The sequence below is a fragment of the Ahaetulla prasina genome, chromosome 2 (genome assembly GCF_028640845.1).
Source record: "Ahaetulla prasina isolate Xishuangbanna chromosome 2, ASM2864084v1, whole genome shotgun sequence".
Lineage (NCBI taxonomy): Eukaryota > Metazoa > Chordata > Lepidosauria > Squamata > Colubridae > Ahaetulla > Ahaetulla prasina.
This window is the reverse complement of record NC_080540.1, coordinates 75,349,491-75,366,787: the sequence shown is the minus strand read 5'-3', so window position 1 is coordinate 75,366,787 and position 17,297 is coordinate 75,349,491. Positions and strand designations below refer to the sequence as shown.

Sequence of the window (17,297 nt, the reverse complement as noted above, 5' to 3'; positions counted from 1 at the left end):
ATCTAGTACAATGTTCTTCCTGTCGAAGACTACTTCAGCTTCAATCACAACAATACACGAGCACACAATAGATTTAAACTTAAAGTGAACCGCTCCAATCTTGATTGCAGAAAATATGACTTCAATAACAGAGTTGTTAATGCCTGGAATGCACTACCTGACTCTGTGGTCTCTTCCCAAAATCCCCAAAGCTTTAACCAAAGACTATCTACTGTTGACCTCACCCCATTCCTAAGAGTCTGTAAGGGGCGTGCATAAGAGCACCAGCGTGCCTACCGTTCCTGTCCTAATGTTCCGTTTGGTTGCATCCAATTTGTATGGTTATTTCATGCTTATATTTATATATATTGTTGTGTTTGACAAATAAATAAATAAATAAATAAATAAATAAATAAATAAATAAATAAATAAATAAATAAATAAATAAATAAATAAATAAATAAATAAATAAATAAATAAATAAATAAATAAATAAATGTCTTTACATTTCTCCTTGTTCAGATATTTTATAGTAATATGGTTTATTATCCCTTTTTCTATCCATGCTTTTCTTTACTGCATGTTCAAAACCTGGATGTAAGACAACTTGTTTTTTTTTCACTTTCACTTTCAGTAAAAGTGCACAAAAGAATTATTTAAAAAAAATATTATTGATGATTATTTACTTATTTGTTAAATTTAGATGCCGCCCAACTCACTGATAAGGCGACTTTGGGCAGCTTATAACAGATAATATATTATTCAGTACCACAGTAATCCAGAATTACATTTTAAAAGCCCAGAGTCCATCACTACATAGCGTATATCTCATGTCACTAGTATGTTGTCTTCCAAGATAGTCTTGGATCAGTGGTGAAATCCAACTTTTTTTACTACCGGTTCTGTGGGTGTGGCTTGGTGGCCGTGGCAGGGGAAGGATACTGCAAAACCTCCATTCCCACCCCACTCCAAGGAAAGGATATTGCAAAATCTCCATTCCCATCCTACTTTGGGTCCAGCCAGAGGTGGTATTTGCCGGTTCTCTGAATTACTCAAAATTTCCGCTACCGGTTCTCCAATCTGCTCAAAATTTCCGCTACTGGTTCTCCAGAACCTGTCAGAACCTGCTGAATTTCATCCCTGTCTTGGATCCTAAAATAATGGGAATATGCTTGGGATAAAAACTAGATTGATGTAATATTGATTTCAAAATTTAGTATAGCAGTGCAGAACTATGAGTAGATCCTTTTAACATTTATATTTTATTGTGTTTACTAATCTAGTTTACTAACATTTACTAATAATGTTAATGTATATTGCTACTCCATGTATGATATGCCATATGCTGAGTAAATAAATGTGAGTAGGGTTTCCAGATCTGAGCTGCAAAACTCTGGTCAACAATTCAAGGAGATAAAATAAATTATTACTCTTAAGTACTCATCCAGATTATTGGAGCAGTATGAATATTTAATAAATCTTTGTTGAATTTATTCAGATGATTTGTGCTGATAACTGTATTTGAAAAATTTATCGGCCAAAAGTCTGGCTGGAAGTTGACTCAACTTCCAGACAACGGTACCTTGATGGCTGAGAATCTTCATCGACACACTGGAAAAAAGGGCTTTGAATTGTATTTCTCGGTGTGTGTGTGTTTTTCTGCCTGTCTGTATGAATGAATGGGCTTTAAAACACAATGCGTTTACCCAGACTGGAAGGTTTCCTTGTTGCTCTTGACCTTATATGCATAAAAAATGCAAGGCTAATTCAAACCCAGTTTATAGGTAACCCTTGACTGACAACCATTCATTTAACTGCCGTTTGAAGTTATAAATGGCCTGAATAAGTGAACTTATGTTGCAGCATCCATGAAGTCATGTGATCAAAATTTGGGCACTTGCCAACCATCATGTATTTATATACTGTATTTATTGTGCCTGTGTCATGTGATGTGTACCTGAGTGTACCTGAGTCATGTGATTAGCATTTGCAATCGTCCCATCTAGCTCCGACAAGCAAAGTCAATGGGGAAACTGAATTCACTTAACAACTGCATGATTCATTTAACAAGTACAGCAATTTGCTTAACAACTGTGGCAAAAAGATTGTATAACCAGGCATGACTCATTTAATTTCCTTGTTTAGCAATGGAAATTATTGCCCCAATTTTGTGATCATAAGTTGAGCACTACCTGAACAGTATTTAATGAAATCAATGTTTTAGTGACCCATTAAAGAAGGTGCATAGGTTGGCTTCACACAACATGTGGCTTACTTATAGATCAATATGTTGTGAGAACACAGCCAAAATATGCTCTTATTTATTTACTTAAATTTGATCTGAATGCTGCATATGGTTAGCTGCCAATCAGAAATTGAAAAAGGAAAGATTGATTGGGCTCATACAGTATATCATACTAAGTCTAATTTAAGAACAATATTAATTTTAGCTGGCACGTGATCTCACACAACATATTAAGCCAGAAGGCCATAGTATACAAACCACAATTGTTGGATTCCGTCTCTTTGTTAAGTTCAAAACATATTACATGTTATTAATTAAGTTATTCTGCCTTGACAAATCACTTCACTTCCTGAAAGCATCAAGGTACGGCCAATTCAACCTGATAAGCTATCAGACTTTGACAAAACTCCTTTGTTAATCAGAATCATGATAATGCTCCTGCAGCCCAATGGCTTTTTGTATTCTGTGCTTGTCTGCTGCCTGGGGGTATTCAAAGAGTTCTAGTTCCCACCCACTCGAAAAGGTTCCAAGTTGAGAATATTACTTTATGAGATGTTTCCCAATAGATCTATTGAAGCACATCTTTCTTAACAAAAAAAGGATTTGCTCTTTTCTGATTTCTCTTTTGAAATGCTGATCTGACTGGCATTTTCATAGCTGTACCAATAAAACAGAGATATAAATGCTCCTAGGAAACAGGCTTCATTTAGCTTTTCATTCCAGGCAAGTGCAATATCCCACAAATTCTTATCATTTGCCTCCAGCTTTGGGATCAAAGCACTGTTCATATATGATGCTAACTCAGGAAGACATTGTCTAGCCCAAGTAAATTCTCTCACCTGGCTGGCTAAGGGTCAGGATACAATATGATGGGTCATAGAGTAAACATTCTCAGTGGCTGCTCCCGTCCTTTGAAACAGCCTACACCCTGAAGCATCAATGGTGTCATTCTTATGGCCTTTTGGAAAATAGTTGAACTATTTTGGGGGAAATGCCATTTTTGATTAAGCAACAAGAGGAGAATCTGTGCCATTACAGTAGCATTTGTCAATGTTTGCAGTTTTTAATCGTGACTTGTATTTTGACTTTATACACTGCCTAGACTAGAGCCTGTAATATTCATATTCAAAGCACATTGTTCAGTTTACTGCAGGTGAAAAGGTGCTCCTAAAACAGTCTGGATGTTATTGGTATTAACCAATCACTAATGCAAGGGTCTCATTGATGCTAGTGGAGTTTTACCTCTGTTCCAAATATTCTTTTAACTTCTTGATTCTTTCCTAAATGTTTGCAAGCTTGTAGATGGGTAGGAATAACACCATGTGCTGAAATTCAAGCATTATATCAATGACTCCAGACTGTAGTTCAGGAAAGAGCCAGTAGAAATAGCAAAGAGTAATGTGTGTGTGTATGCTTGCATCTCCCTCCCTTCCTCCCTCCCTCCCTCCCTCCCTCCCTCCCTCCCTCTCTCTCTCTCACACACACACACACACACACACACACACACACACTTTGGACATACATACAGATGTAGAACCTGTGGAAAGACTATGATTTCAAAAGCTATTCAGTAAACTTTGATCATAAAAACCATATTAACAGCATATTTCTCTATCAAATCTAGGACTTTCACTTACGGAGGACCTGAAGCCCAGACGATGCAAATACAAGAAAACATGAGATGGATCAACAAATATGATCCTATTCCTTGAGGAACTTTTCAGAGGGATAAGGTACAATAATAGCTTTCTAGAAATGAAATCTGGATTGACAAACCTGGAAAAGTTGCCAACATTGAGCTTTTCAAATAACAGTATCTCACTTCTACCTGTTCTACATTAAAAGACTTAATATTAGCCTGATTGCTGTTATTTTTCAGTAGGGATTAACTTACTGATGCCTGGACTTGCTCTCATGAGAAGAAACTGGTGGCTCTTTTATGCTCCCTTGCATTGAGTAAGGGATTGTGTTATTTTTGGCAAGAAGTTCAACCAATTTCTTCCAAGAGTGCTGCAGCTAATACTGTCCCTATTTCAGAATTGTCACCACCATTCATCATTCCCTAGATTCCTGTTTAGCCACCGATTTATTATCACTGCTCTTAAAATTCTAGAAACTACAAAGGAGCCTCCCATATGATTTGCCTCACAGCAAACTACTGTTGGTCAGAATCAGACCTACTGTAGACAGAATATGTCTGGCAACAGTTGCATAAGTGAGTCATTAGTATCTCAATGAGTGAGATGAAAAAGAGCTTAGCCAAAAAGAAACACAAACTGAAGAACTGACCCTTGTCTGAGTGACAACAGTCCTATCCCTATTTGCTTGGGAATTCCTGCTTCTTAGTCACCCAGAACAGTTGTCTTCGGATTATATGGTTATCCGCAGATCCATTTCAACAGTTGCATGAGATTCCAAACTATAAATTAGCCAGCCCCATTTTAGCATAGCCTTCCATGCATCTGATCTTCCTAATGTTGTGCAAACCCAGTCTTTGAATAAACTACAGTGATAATAATAACCATAGATACAGTAAATGTGTGGAGCAATCACAGTCCTATCCTATCCTATCACTTTAATGGATGATCCGTTGACAAAATGGATCCATTGACAGAGTTGACAAAAGAAGAGCCGTTTTCATATAATTTCCTTCTTAAGGTGATGCTTTGGAAGACACAGCCGTCTTTACTGCCGAGTCGTCTAACAACACGACAAAAGGCTGAATTTAAAGTTCTCCCTTGACCACCCCTCACATAAAGGAGAATACTTCAGCCTTCACCGTCAGAATGTACTACCTGCCTCTTTGCCCCTTTTGAACTGGGTTGCTGGAAATGAAAGGAAATTAATTCCTTCTTTCTGTAGACCATTTTCCTTGACTCATTCACTTCCTCTGAAACTAATTGCTTTTCCTAGTGTACCAAGGGCTTGTAGGAACCATCCTCATTTCATTAATTTTATGGGCGCAAATATCTTTACAGCTACAATTGCTCTTCAAAAACACTTGCTGTTGAAAGGTGGCATGTATAACGATCCAATTTATTAAGGGTTAACTGATAACCATCAGACAATACTTGGATATAAGAAGCCTGCTATCCTGAAATGTATGCATGCTGATTGATATCAAAGGCAATAGAATATTACACTTACAAGCCAGTGCCATAGTAGGAAGTAGCTATTATGTCGAGAGAAATCTCTCTATACCCAATTAACATTACTGTTACTAAGGAAGATCATCTATTTTTATAAAGTAACAGTCATAAAAGGAAATGTTAGTGAATGGGAAGCAAGTGGGCTGGAAGGGAAGGTAGAGTGGCAAGCCGGATCATAACAGCTTTTTTCATTGGCATTCCTCCATGCCCTATCATTACACCTTGCTCTTACAAATTTAGTCCATTGTTGTTCAAAGAATGGCAGCTGTAGCCTGCCAAAATGGCAACAGCCACAGTCTCTCCAATTATATTAATAGCAGCGTCCCATAGTGGATTAGAAACGATCAGTGTTGGAACATCTTGAGAATGACACAACCCAAGAGGTTAAATTGGCTTCGCACAAGACTAGATGAGTTTCTTAAACATGTCATAGTCTTGACAATTCCCTTTGGTAATAAACTGCTTGCAGTCTTGCCTAAAAAGCAGTGGCGTATATATTGCTTTTTTCAGCACTGACTCAGCTGAAAATAGCACCAAGAGAGTTAAATTATTAATACACGCATCAATAATATTACAGGGAATGCATAAAAGGCAAATATGTGCATTTAAAATTGAGTAGGATAACAAAGGTAACATAATCCTTGAAAGGTCTACATTCTTCTGCCCTTTTACATAGGGATGCCATCATGTAGGATGAAACTGACGCCTATCACCTGTCTAACAAATGGCTTGACATTTAGTCCAACAATTCAAATTCCTGATGGCATCTGATGTGTCCGATTGCTGTTTGCATTGTCAGTTTTGCAGTGCAGTCTTAGACGCAAGTACTCCACAACAAGTGACATTGACATAAGCATAGATCTTGCCCTGAGGAGCCTCTGGGCACGCTCACACAACCACTGAGGTCATCAATTTGACCCTCTGCAGTAGTTTCGTGCAGCTGCAAAAGTGTCCTCTTTGCCATTCCCTGGACTTGGGGAGAATCAGTAAGTGGAAGAATACAAAGGCCATTTGACTGTTCAATGGAAGAACAGAAAAATGGCCAGTCTTGCCAATACCTCCCATGACCCTTGCTAATTGTGCCAGAGGAGTGAAAAAGCCACCCACCTAAAGAAATAAAAGACAGCTAGGTATGATGGGTACCTTCAGCAGGCAGAGGATATAAAACCCAGGAGCCGAGGAATAACACAAACTGCCTGCTCCTCCACTCCAGAGGAAATGCTACAGAAAAAGCCTCAAAACTGAGCCAGTAGTAAAATGGCTTAGTTGCCCAAACCTCACAGCCACACAGGGACAGAAAGAATTGTGTGCCAGGCTTTGGTTGCAGTTGATTTAGTGCAGGGGTGTCCAAACTTGGCAACTTTAAGACTTGTGGACTTCAACTTCGAGAATTCCTCAGCCAGCAAAAGCAAAGCTGAGGGTTGAGGTCCACAAGTCTTAAAGTTGCCAAGTTTGGACACCCCTGATTGGCTGGAAGTAGTATGAGGGTCGATTTGAAGGATTAGGGTTGAAACAAAAGAATAATGTAAACCTGAACCAAAGATCTTGGCTTTGCTGGGACTTGAAAAGGTTGTGCTTTTGACTATCTTTGCTATTTTTCAACAATTCCCTTTAGGACTGTATGAGATAGGCAGAAAATATTGCTTTCTTCCAAAAGCTGAATGTGGTATAGGGTAGAGGGATACTTTTCTCTTGTTGCATTGTCATTTCTAATTCAATGAGTTTTTCTGGCTTTTCAACAGGGGTGAATTTGGGATTAGAGTGCAGATTATTACAGATTAACAGAGTTCGAAGGGAAGTTGCAGGTCATCTAGTCCAACCCTCTACCCAAGCAGGAGATCCTACATCTGCCTCTACCTAGGATCGAACTCACAACCTCCTGATTGTGAAGCAAGAGCTCCACCTCTAGGCCACAGCAGCTTGCTATTATTAAATATATATATAATATATTTAAATATTATTAAATATAGCAAGTTTCAAATGTCAGAGAGCATAACTTTTTATTTTAAGGAAGCGAGCCTGTGACAGAAGCCAAAAATTCATATTAATAGAACGTTCACCTTGTTAATAGTAGACGTGAAAACTGTTTGAGGTTTAGGAAAAATATAATTTGGTCAAGATTGGAAGAATACAAGCTTGGCAAATCAATGACACTGTGTGTGGCCGTGGAAAGAAGGTGGGTCTGCTTCCAAATCAGATTATCTGCTCATCACTGTCACGGGTGATCTATTCATCGAAAGGGCAGGCGGTAGAGAGCACAGCTTTTAAATGCAGAAGCTTTCCCCACCCCCCACCCTCTGGGTCATCTGTTCAAAGCTGGATCAGGTCAACCCATGATGGTGTCTGCTGGCTGCACAATGGCCTTTGTAGAGAACCTGGGTGGTCTCAGCCGCCTGTCTAGGGAAGCCAGGTCACCATCCACCATCCGCCCTCTCCCCCATTTGGCTACAGAGGCTGAGCTGGTCTGGAGATCATGTCCGCTGTGAGAGATGCCTGTCTGGGACACAAGAAGCTTAGAGAGAAAAAGTGGAGCAGGTGGTGGAGAAGGGAAAGCTCCTTGTGCTCCTGCCTTTCTTTTTAGGAATCCTGCCACTGACTTTGTTAATCCTGAGTGGAGACAGAGCCAGTACCCTCCAAAGGCATTTTGGAAGACCTCTGAAAATCAAACAAACATAAGGTAACATCTGGGGGCGGGGAGATATAATCCCCAGCCTTTTATGGTATGGAGATGATTAGTGTGTTTGATCCGAGTGGCCAATCTGCAGAGGCATTGCCATTTCTTTTCTAACCCACTCTGAGCCCACTCATTCCAGGGTTGGAAACATGAAAGCTGGACTTTATTTTCTTTTAATCAGAAGCCCTCCCCTTATCTGTTCTCCCCCTTTCTTCCTGCTGGGCTAGTAATTGGCATAGCAGAAGTGGGTGTGGGAGGGCTTGTCAAGGTCTAGGGAAAGCATTTTAATGAGCGATGGAGGGAGAAAGGGAGGGTATCTTTCTGTTATCTGTTTCTTGTCAAATATTTTCATCTGGAACGGCTCTAAACAATGGCCTGGGTTTGGAGGTGCCCTTTCTGGGCCAGTCTGCTCTGCTCCATAGTCTTAGAAGCAGTGTCCTGTTACTGGGCCTAGGCTTCTCCTGTCTGCCCTTTGCCCTCCCTGGGGAGGCATCATTCCTCAGTGTCCCACTTCACTGTCTCTGAAAGATCTCAAAATCTGTGGCCAAAGTTTTGAGTTACATTTTGGGACAAGGTTCTTAGACCTGCCTCCTGTGGAGGCAGTGGGAAGAAAGCTGGGTGAAGTCAGATGTCAGAAAGCCCCCTGGGGTAGACTCTTGTTCACATCACAACCTAGTTTGAGTCTAGCCATTGTGTAAGAGTGTTTTGCAACTTTTTGCTGTATAAGAGGCATTTTCTCAGTTGTTACAAACTCCTTGCTTGGACCAGACTTCGCTGGTGGTGCAAGAGTTGAATCCCCATTGCTTGCCTTTGATTCAGGAGTTCTTGCCATTTTATGGCTAGGTAAAGAATGGAAGCCACCTTCATGCAAAATCTGACCTAGGGTTGAGTGCAGGCTTCTACTCTTCCTTATGTATTTATTAGAAAGTTAGGAGGCTCTGCTAAGAGTCAAATATCTATTTTCATGGATAGTCCACCATTGTATAGTACATATTTTGTTTCTTTTTCAGTGAATACTGTATTTGGTTCACATATTCCTGAAATCCATAATGGCTATCTTTGCACAAGAGATTAACTAAACTGCAGTTGATTAACCAATGACATTCCCACAACATGCTAATTCAAAGAAAAATCACCTTATGTTTTGCTGTAAATGCTAGATACACAACAGAACCTAAGACGTAGCTTAGTTGGTTGTTTCAGTGTAGTCACTGCCATTTGTAAGTTATGGTAAACTGAGAAAATATGGTGTAGTTTGTTTAGTTTTGACTGGCCATTGTGGTTTGTGAATGAAATTTTACGGCTCAACATAATATGTGAACAATCAGCTATGTCCTATGCAGCAAAACAAGATTAAAACTATGGGATCTCAGGATCCATGAAGCCGGTTTGTGGAAAAATCAATGTAAGAAAAGGCCCAGAGCAGTATCAAACTCTTTTTTGTTTGATATTAATGCATCAGACACCTTTGTTGAGCATGAAATAATGGACAGAGATAGAAAAAGACATCACGCCTTGGGCTTTGGGTGTGCTATGAATTCAGACTACTAAAAATGATTTGCTGAACAAATTGTAACTGAGGTAACTAAGCTTAACTTAATGCACAAAGACTTCTCAAGAAAAAGGTCAAAGCCCAAAACGGATCTGAGACCTGCAAACCTGAAGCTAAATTCTTCTATCGGTCTCCAACGCTTACAAAGCCCTGAAGTGCCAGCTGAAATTTTGTTTGCTTCCTTGACTTCTGAGGCAAATACTGTGAGAAAGAAGAACATTTCAGGTAGCCATGGAACTGGGTCAGGGAGGCTGCTTTGTACAAGCTCCCATTGATCTTTGATGCTTATTTTCTGAAATATTCACTCTCTATAGAATGCCTCACCCTTGCTGTTCATTGAATGGATACTTTTTTTTTTGGCAGTATGTGAAACATCCTTTATAATCTTTAATAATAAAAAGGGGAAACAATCAGAAACAATTATATAAAGAACAATTAAGATAGAAATTGATTTATTCCGGGAAGTCCCCAGTTAACACAGGGTTCTGTGTTCATGTAACACTTTTACTTATAGTATGACTGTAACCTGCATTTTGTTAATGAACTCACTTTTCTAAGTGTGCACAACCAGTAAACTTACTGGGTGTGTTCTCACAACAGAGTAAACCACAAACCAATCAGCTTCATTTTAAGCTACAGCATCATGTGAACATAGCTTCTGTACTTAAGAGAAAATAGATATCAGTTTGCGCTGCTCTTGTGTTTTTTATGTCTATTGCTGTCTGAATTTTCCCACTGCCATTCTTCATGGCAGCCTTCTTCAATGGCCTCCAAAAGTCCACTGAGATGTTTTTATTGGACAAATGTGCCTGACACCTTTCCCTTCCCTTCCCTTCCCTTCCCTCCCCACTTCCCTTCCCTTTCCTACAGACTGCTTACCTCAAAGGTTCCTCCCCCCTGTAATCCCCTAGAGGTCTGTATTTAGAAAGAAAGAGACAGCAGAAAGAATCCAGGTGCCAAGTTTATCAATAAATTCTCCTTCTTCTGTAAACCATCACCAAGAAGAGGTCAGCAGAAAGGGGTGCTGGTGGAGAGAAAACCAGGTGCTTGGGAGAAAACATTAAGAGAGGATTCTACTGTCTGCTGAACACTTGAATTGTGGTTAGGATAAATGAACACATATTTTGATCAATAAAACATTTCACATTTGATAGTTATGGTGTTGTGTAGAATTAATGATGAGTAATTTCTGGCCACAGGATTCTTCCCAAAAGGCCAGGCTTCTGCAAGTACTTGCAAATCAGAGAAACACTACAGAACTACAGATTATTTTGCCTTTCTGTGCAACTAGGCAGCAATGCTGAAACGCTGTGTTGTCTGTGGGCAAAGAATTTAACTCAGCAAATGGAATGGAATGGAAGGGCGAAGTACTTTCAGACTTAGCCCTTTATCTGTGATTGAATTCAAATGGAGCTCCAGTTACCTGAGTACCAGTACAATTTGTCCCAAGGCCAACTTAGTTCTGTAATGCTTACTCCAAAAGGAACTAAGTTCCAATGTCAGTGAAAAACAGACATCTTTCAGATCCTACAGCATCAGTAATTTGGGTGAGCCTGAAAAAACAGATGCTGCTTCTGAAAGGGACCCAATCATTAAAGTTAATACACGTTTAAAATCCACTGCACCATCAGGCTATTTCTCTTGATACCTACAGATCTCAACCGGGATCAAATTTTCTAACCTTTTATTATCAGGAAGTGCTATCCAATTTAAGAGGAGTTCTTTATGTGGGGGATATCTTTATGTCTCCTACATTCCAAAACTCTTGCATTTCTCATGGGTTTCTGTATAATCTTGAGCAGGTTCTGGGATTTGTGCTATCAGGGTGATGAGAAAGGTCAGTCCTAATGGAAAGCTTAGAAAGTCATTATGGCAATGCAAAGTTTGAGAATCCAAGCTTTCTAGGTGATGGATTTTTTAAAAAGGAAAGGGAAAGGCTTCCCTGTCCAGTCATGTCCAAATCTAGGACACAGTGCTCATCTCTGCTTCTTGGCTGAGGCAGTCAGCGTTGTCCGAAGAGCCACGGTGGCGTAGTGGTTACAATGCAGTATTGCAGGCTAACTCTGCTGACTGCCGGCTGCCAGCAGTTTGGCAGTTTGATTCTCACCGGCTCAAGGTTGACTCAGCCTGCCATCCTTCCGAGGTTGGTAAAATGAGGACCCAGATTGTTAGGGGCAATATGCTGACTTTGTAAATCGCTTAGAGAGGGCTATAAAGTAGTGTGAAGCAGTATATAAGTCTAAATGCTATTGTTATTTTCCCTGGTCACGTGGCCAGCATGGCTATATGCCAAAGGTGCTCAGAACACTATAGCATTCCCCACCAAAATGATTACCATCTACTTGCATTTTCATGCTTTTGAACTGATAAGTGGGTAGGAGCTGGGACAGAAACGGGAGCTCACCCCTTTGTGTTGTGCTCGGGTCTCAAACCCTGGCTGGCAGCTTCCAGCTGACAAGCTCAGCGTCTTTAATTGCTAAGCCATTGCATCCTCGATTTTTACCTTTGTTGAAATGCAGCTTTTAAGAAACACACTTTATTACATTTGGATTATTAATGGCTCTGGAGGGTTGAAATAATACATTAATACTTTTCTGAAAGGATAACACAACCAATTAATACAGTGTGAAGGAGAAACATAATAAATTGCAGCTGGAACTTATTATTGCCTAATTTAGAGAATACCCCTGGTACTGATTTAGCTGATTTTGTACAGGGAGCCCTTAGAAAACAGGTTACAGTCTCATATGTTGCATGAACCCAGCCACTTGTGGCTTATTCCACAAAATACAGCTATGTTTTAGTGCAATGTGTAAACCCAGCCATTTAGTGAAATGATAGGTGTTCCCTATATTCAGATTTTCAAGCTCAGGGCCTGATAGGGCAGACTATAGCACTGATATCAGCACTGCTTCATTGTATGACTGAGCAGGTTTGCTCTGCTGTTTAAACTTTACAGCACTATACCTAATCCAAAAGGAACTTAATAAATGTTGATAAGACATTAACTTATTTTTCGATGTCAGAAGGAACAGTCTTTAGCAATGGAATAACCAAAACGTTAAAAAAGTTATACACCCTGACAAAATCACTTTAATTATTAATAAAATTGGGATTGGTATGAGTAGCAGGATTCCTAAGCCTCTTTATAGACATTCTTAACCTAATCATTAAAAGCAGGACTCTAAAGAAAAGCATTAGTGGAGACAGCAATAAAAATAGACTTAGCCAGGCATTCCCCACTGTATCATATGACAAACTGATCAGAGAGTATACTGTAATTTTGGCTTCTTGTTTTATTAGAATGTCTTGGAAGAAACTAGCCACCGGTTTAGTGTTTTTACTCTTGTATTTTTTTCCCCTTCTAAATGAAAATAACTACAGTTTCCTAAGATAAAAATAATCTTTTGTTTCACAAGGACTTTGGGAGATAGTTTGCACCTGACTCTACCCAATTTGATTATTTCCAAATTCATAGGAGGTATCATAGAATGCCTGGGTTGGGAATGGATCTCACCAGTCATCTACTTCAACCCCCAGTTAATCATTCCCAACACGACCATCTAAATCCCTTGGAATACCTTTAATAAAGAGGAGTCTGCCATGTTTCCAAGCACTGCTTCAAAAGAGGAACAAGTCTTCCTAATTTTCAGCCAGAATCTCATAGGTTTTTCTTTCGTTTTGAAACAGAGAACAGGCTTCCTTCCTCTTTCATGTGAAAGCTTTTTAGATATTTGTAGACTCCTGCCATATCTCTGCTTTGTCTTCTCTTTTGCGAGTAAAAACATGTCCCTTTCTTTAACTATTCTGCATAGGACTTCGCTTCCGGATCTCTTATTTCCATGGTAACTCTTCTGAACCTGCTCCAGCATTTCTGTGTCCTATTTAAAGTGTGTGCCCTAAACTGGACAGAGCTCTCTAATGAAGCCTTACCAATGCAGAATATAAAGGAAACACTTCCCTGGAAGTACAGCTAATCCTTGATTTATGACCATAATTGAACCTGCAATTTCAGTCATAAGTCCTGACGGTTGCAAAATGGGCCACCATGTCACTGTGCCCGATTTCACAACCTTGTTTTGCTATGGCAAGCAATGCAGTCATAAAGCAAATGCCACGGTCATTAAGCGTAAACTGCAGTTGTTAAGTGCATCCATTGTGCTCTATGGGATGTGTTTTGCTGTAAGCCAGAAGTAAACACCAGCTTCTGGCAAAAATGTTGTAAATTGTGATCACGTGGCTGTGGAATGCTGCAAAAAATAAATCCAGATATTGGAACTCTGGGTCATAAACTCCTTTTGGGGGGAGGGGGTTTGTTGTAACCTTGCAACTTTGAACGGTCACTAAACGACCAGTTGTAACTCAATAACTATCTGTAATGCTTTTGTTAATGTAGTTCAGAACTGCACTGGCCTTTTTCACTGCTTCCTAACATTGCTTTCTCATATTCACTTAGTGCCTGCCCCCCCCTGCAAGCCTGATCTTTCTTGCTTCTGTTGGGATCAGAACTTTCAAAATACTGAACCACACAGGCCAGTTTTACACTTAGAATCAGTGGTGATTCTAAACCCACCCAGTGGTGGGTTTTTTTCTTTTTACTATTGGTTCTGTGGGTGTGGCTTGGTGGGCATGGTGTGGCAGAGGAAGGATACTGTAAAATCTCCATTCCCTCCCCACTCCAGGGAAAGGTTACTGCAAAATCCCCATTTCCTCCTGATCAGCTGGGACTTGGGAGGCAGAGAATAAATGGGGGCGGGGCCAGTCAGAATTTTTACTACCGGTTCTCCGAACTACTCAAAATTTCTGCTACCGGTTCTCCAGAACTGGTCAGAACCTGCTGAACCCACCTCTAAGTGGCTGGATTCACCCATTACACCAAGATAAGATGCTGTTTGGTTAGTTTTTGTTTTGCACAATATGTGTTATCAAGTCAGCATGATTTATAAGTCACAATTCATGGCTTCAATCTTCCCACTGTGGTTTATTCAACAAAGCACAATTAAAACAAGCCATGATTAGGTTGATGTAAGAACAGCTGTGGAAATGTGTCACTTTCTCTTACTGAGAGCTGCTGTGTATTTGTCCTAATGTCTATTAGCGAGTGTTTCCAGGGCTAAATTTGGAAACTGCAAATAGTGAATGTTTCTAGCTTCCACACTCATGTCTCTCTCTGTTCAGGAGCGCAGTTGGAGAACTCCAATAGACCCAAAGTGGTCTGTGCCCTTGACTGTTCTGGAGATCCCCACACCTCCCCTTTCCTCATTACACAGCTCAGCTATGCAAACATAGATGCATATCAGCAAAGGGCTTGTAACTTGGTCAGGAAAAAAGGACTATTACATGTTTTTCCCCTTATTTAGTTGTTATAAATCTTAGTACATTGTCTGGTTTCCATACATTGATGTTTATATAGTGTCTTTGAAAACACTAACGTTCTATTATTTACATAGCTTAGACTATTGAGAATAAAAAAGAGAAAATATTGTGTGTGTGTGTTGTGTGTGTGTACAATACCTGTTACAAGGAAAAATGTCTATTAAAAATATCTATTAAAAGGAAAAGATAAGCAGAGCAAATTTAATAAGTTACCAATAAATAAATAAATAAATACTGAATTTCTAACTCATCCCTTTTTATATATCTGCTGATTTACAATATTTGTAGATAATTGGGCTGCCTTAGTAGTCAGATTGTAAGTGATTATGTTTGCCCTGTGTATGTGTAGGAAAGAGATATTAAATGTTAGCTCTCACAGAATCAGAATATTTCTTAGTGGCATGCTTAAGGGAAATTTGGATACTATGATTAATGTTACATTTCCTTTAAATATGCCTTTTTAATATGCAATCTGTCTATTACTTATGTGCAGGTTATAGGCTTCTATACATTTATTACACATTTCTATTTAATACTGTATCATATCAAAGCATGATTATTTGCTGTTCAGCTTCCATGCTGAGACTAGGTCTAACTGGGTTGAAAGATTGAGTTTTCAGAATTTGAGAAACAGAATACTTAAGACCCGTGGTAACAAAGACAAAACTGATAATTTGTGACTGTAAGTGAACTCTTACACACATATACATCTATACATTCACAGTTGAACTTTCTTCTGACTACCCCCGCATGGGACTGAAGTTTTAGGCTCTCTTCCTAAATGCATTTGCAAGAAAACCTCACTAAGCATTTTCGTGTGAATTAACCTGCATAAGATTGCATTACCAATCTCCCAGTTCTATGAATACTAATTAGAGAAGTGTAAAAGACATTTTAACCCAATTGCTGGTTTAAAAAATGTTTCCTGAAATGAAATACTCTCAAATTTTAACAGGGAGTCCACGATCTTCGATACTCCTATAATTGTTTTACACTGCTTGCTCTCTTTAGTGTAAGAAAGTGTTGCCATGAAATATAAAAGTGCACCTCATCTCCTCAAAATGGAAAGATTACACATTCCAGTAGTGAATGTTCGTATACATTGGTAGTGTCCAACCTAATCTATCGGTTCCTCAAACCAATTCATATAGTGATAAATAAAGAGAAATGCTTAACACAGAGAACTAGCCCAGCATGTTCTTTCTAATAAAATCCCATTCAAAGAAATGCAGCAGAACTCACCTGTCCTGATGATTCCTATATTCAGTGCTATTCAAGAATGTGTGGCTGTCTTCAGAATATCCACTATTCTGTCTCAAACCAGCCGCCTTTACTGTAAGAGCACCCAAACACCTGTGAACTGCAGCGACTCCAAAGTAGGGGTGGAATGGAGAGGCTATGATGTCATTTGAGACAGCATCCATTCATAAAAAGGAGTAGAAGCTGCTAGTTTGCAAATCATGTCAGCTTCAGCCTTATTCTTTGATAATATAAAGAGGAGTGAGATATGAGGCCCTCTTGTGGTGAACTGTCCATTTCCCCAACTTTTCCAGAGACTGACATGAAGGGGAAACTTGGACCTTTGCTCATGGTAATCAGTTATACACAATGTAGTTCATGATAAATAATTAAAAATGTGCCAGCTAAGCTACTTACATATAATCAATGAAAAATGAAGTTCCTATCTCTAGGCTGAACCAAAAGGAAATCAGGTGGAGGAACAAACAAACAAACCCAAGAACTAATTTTGAACATTAAATAAATGCGATGCTGTCTGCATACAGTTCAAGACCAGAAAGTGCCTACTTCAGCTGTCCTTTGCTTCATGGCTATGGAAAGATGATCAGGCTTTTCAGCTAAATGGCTGTAAATTGAGAAGTCTGGAACATTTGACATCTGGAATATTTCGTTTTACTGATGGGAAATCAGAAGTCTGAATTAAGTTTCCTAAGTGTGGAATAAATTATGATATATTACGATTTAACTGTGGATTGTTGAATAAACAATAAGGTTAGGTTCATATATGTTAAGCCAAAATCAAACTGCTTAACACTGGGATTGCAAAAATAAACAGAAGTGCAACTTAAATATATTATTTGCCAGCATTTTTGATAATTTGTTTTCCTGACTGGTTCAGTCATGCTCTCATTGCATTTCCTTAATCCAAGGGGGCTTATTCCAAAAATATAGTTTGTTAAACATTTGAGAATAAAAATATTGTGTGCGAGCCACTTTTTCCCCTGAGAAATAGTATCCAAAACAAAGCTGCTGACAAAAATAAAAACGCATTGAAAATTATTTCCTTCTTTTTACTCATCAATG

At 39.2% G+C, this 17,297-nt stretch overlaps 1 protein-coding gene across 1 annotated transcript in view; it reads right to left on the bottom strand.

The window, feature by feature from the left end:
- LOC131190057 (semaphorin-3D-like) overlaps positions 1 to 16,370 on the bottom strand; it is a 47,378-nt gene extending 31,008 nt beyond the window's left edge. The window contains exon 1 of the mRNA XM_058166929.1: positions 16,218 to 16,370. The gene's annotated coding sequence lies outside the window, so the exon portion shown is untranslated. The remainder of the gene's footprint in view (positions 1 to 16,217) is intronic.
- Between the last annotated feature and the right edge of the window lie 927 nt (positions 16,371 to 17,297).